Below are 2,973 nucleotides of genomic sequence, written 5' to 3' on the forward strand. Positions count from 1 at the left end.
GGAATTAGCATTATGCATTACTGACCTTAATTGACCCGTCTTTGTTTCAAAAGTTCACCGTATATATGGTATCAAGGTATCACACATAGTGTGTGTGTGTGTGTGTGTGTGTGTGTGTGTGTGTGTGTGTGTGTGTGTGTGTGTGTGTGTGTGTGTGTGTGTGCAACCCTCTTCAAATTTACACATCTGCTGGTGTGAGTCAAATTTTGCCTCGGTTCAAATCTGGGTTGTAAAATGTGTGTGTCTGTGTTTGTGCGCACCTGTGTGTTTCTGTGAGCTCAGTGTCTTAAGCAAGCACAGACACTCGCCCTAGCACAACTTTTGACTGACATGGATTCAGCCATTCACCTCATTTGCATGTAAGCCTCAGTGGCACAGTTGAAGGTTGTGGATGTCATGGCTTTGGGTTTTGTCCGGGATTTAGCATAGGTCACGGCATGTTAGAGCGACGCAACACTGCTGCTACGTTTACATCACTGCCTGCTAACAAGAAGCCTTAGAAAGAGAGCGGCAGAGAGACCTAGAGAACGTATAGAGAGAGAGAGCCTTCTGATCATCCATTCCATCTGTTTGACAGAGATCGAGAGACATAGGCCGTGATGGGGAGCTAGGGAGAGAGAGAGGAGAGGGGGATGGGCTGGAAGAGGAGAGGAGGGGAGGTGAGAAGAGGGGAGGGGGGAGGCGAATGAGAACGAGGCCAGAGGATAGACGGAGGGAGGTGGTGTGGAAGAGAGGGGGTGGGGGGGAGGTTCTGTTTAGAGAAAAGGCAGGGGAAAAAATCAGAGGCTGGCTGGGGGGTTGGGCTCTGAGCCTGTGTGAGTGTGTGTGTGCCCGTGCGCGTGTGTGTATGTGTGAGGGAGAGAAAGCAGCAGCAGAGAGAGAGAGAGAGAAAGAGAGTGTGTGTGTGTTCTGTTCCTTTCCTTTCTTTGTTTGACTACTGAGTGGAAAAGCGAGACAGAAAAAGAGTGTACATGCGCGAAATAGAGAGGGTGAGGGAAAGAGGGAGGAGAGAGAGAGACACAGAAAGAGAGAGGGACGAACAGATGAAGATCCACAGCGAGACACGCTCCACACTTTCTTTTTTTAGATGAGGAGAGAAAGAGAGACAAAGAGGGGATTTCTATTTTGGTTTTAATTTTTTTTTTTGCATGGGTGAATATTACAGCAACCCTGCTTGCGTCTGACAACAGTGTCACGTTGTAGGGGTCCCTGGGTTTGTGTGTATGTGTGTGCATGCGTCTCTGTCTGTGTGTGTGTGTGTGTGTGCCTTGAGCGCTGGCTCGGTCCGCTCCGTGTGTGTTTGTGTTGCGAGGGGGGGGAGGCAGCCCGTGCGATTTAAAGGGAACACAAAGCTAGGAGCGCAGGCAGCCGGGTAGAATCTGCTGAGCTAGCCAGCACAACACCCCCTTGCTTTGGATTTACTACCCCCACCATCGGCACTACCTCCTCCGCCTCCACTCTCCGCACACACGCGAACACAGCGCCATGGTAAGAGAAGTTCCTATTCTCCGCAGATAGCTCGGTTCTCAGCGGTGTTCCCCGGATATGCTAGCTGTGGTGGCTACGCTGTGGAGACAAAAGCAAAGGGAAAGTTGCTGTGGTTGTGTGTGTGGACGGAGCCGGGGAGCTAGGCTAGGCTAGCCGTGCGGAATGCTGCACAAAGAGAGCGCTGTGTGTGTGTGTGTGTGTGTGTGTGTGCCGTCCAGCTGGAGCTCAGTGTGTATGTCACCGGGGCGCTTTAAACGTCCTCCCGGCTCACTGGCTGTTTGGATAGCATGTCGGAGCGTGGAGAAAATACAGAACTATTTTATTTATTTTCCTCTTGTTCGTTTTTTTATCCAGCATGTTTCTTTTTTCTTCACTATTGCCCCTCGGTTCTTGGTTCCAGTATTTATTCTTTGCCCTTTTTTATTGAGGAAAAAAATACATAACTATTTTATTTATTTTCTCTCTTGTTCGTTTTCTCCACTATTTTTTTCTTCACCATTGCCCCTAGGTGCTTGTTTCGAGTATTTATGTTTTGCCCTTTTTTGTGAGTCCAACTGCAGATTTTGTGTAATAATATAAATGCTATATACAAAGGACAGCCCCCGAGTATGTATTCAGCTTTTCCGAAATCCCATTATTTATGAAGCATAAACATATTCATATTTCGTAGCTGACAGCAATATGCCTTGAGACTTTAATACCTAAACACATTGCGGCTATTTTTAAACTTGGCCCAAAATGTTCTAATTAACTTCTGAGAAAATTGCTGTATCAGCGGCGCATGCATCTTTGTTTGTGTTGTCAGAATATATTTTTATAATGTAGACTACTGGGTTAACCATTACACTGGGCAGTACCGGCTGTGCATACGTGTGTGTAATTGATTACAGAGAGAACAGTGGGAGAGATGATGACATTGTGTGTGTGTGTGTGTGTGTGTGTGTGTGTGTGTGTGTGTGTGTGTGTGTGTGTGTGTGTGTGTGTGTGTGTGTCTGTGTGTGTGTGTGTGTGTGTGTGTGTGTGTGTGTGTGTGCACGCGCACGCTCGCTCGCTCCCTGGCTGCTCGCTCTAGTGAGTGTGTGAGAAACAGAACACTTGCCGGCTCCTCACCGGCGCCTGTCTGCAGTTATTGTTGGTGTCAGCTTTGTTAACTGGACGGGATTGGACGCGTTTGACTGTTTTTGCTTTGTTGTCAGACTATTTTGGCCGTGTGCCTTAAATGTGTTTGTGTGTTTATCGATATATGTTGATTTATCCAACCCTTATTAAGCCTGTGCCACCACATACAAACATTGTACAAATTATCAAGCGCTAAGTAGCGCCACAGGGGGCCAGCGGCCTCATACTGTACACTACTGTAAAACGATCCACGCGCACGTCAACACACACATTCACTGTGTTACTATTCCATTTGCAACCCATTCTCTTCCTCTATCCCTGGGGAATTTTCCTTCTCTCTCTTGCTCTCTCCCTCTCTCATCTTCA

At 47.6% G+C, this 2,973-nt stretch overlaps 1 protein-coding gene across 1 annotated transcript in view; it reads left to right on the top strand.

The window, feature by feature from the left end:
- Positions 1–810: 810 nt before the first annotated feature.
- The window catches only part of kdm6ba (lysine (K)-specific demethylase 6B, a), a 45,445-nt gene continuing 43,282 nt past the window's right edge, over positions 811–2,973 (top strand). The window contains exon 1 of the mRNA XM_030338323.1: positions 811–1,488. The gene's annotated coding sequence lies outside the window, so the exon portion shown is untranslated. The remainder of the gene's footprint in view (positions 1,489–2,973) is intronic.

This window comes from Gadus morhua, chromosome 17 (genome assembly GCF_902167405.1).
Source record: "Gadus morhua chromosome 17, gadMor3.0, whole genome shotgun sequence".
NCBI classification, from domain to species: Eukaryota; Metazoa; Chordata; class Actinopteri; order Gadiformes; family Gadidae; genus Gadus; species Gadus morhua.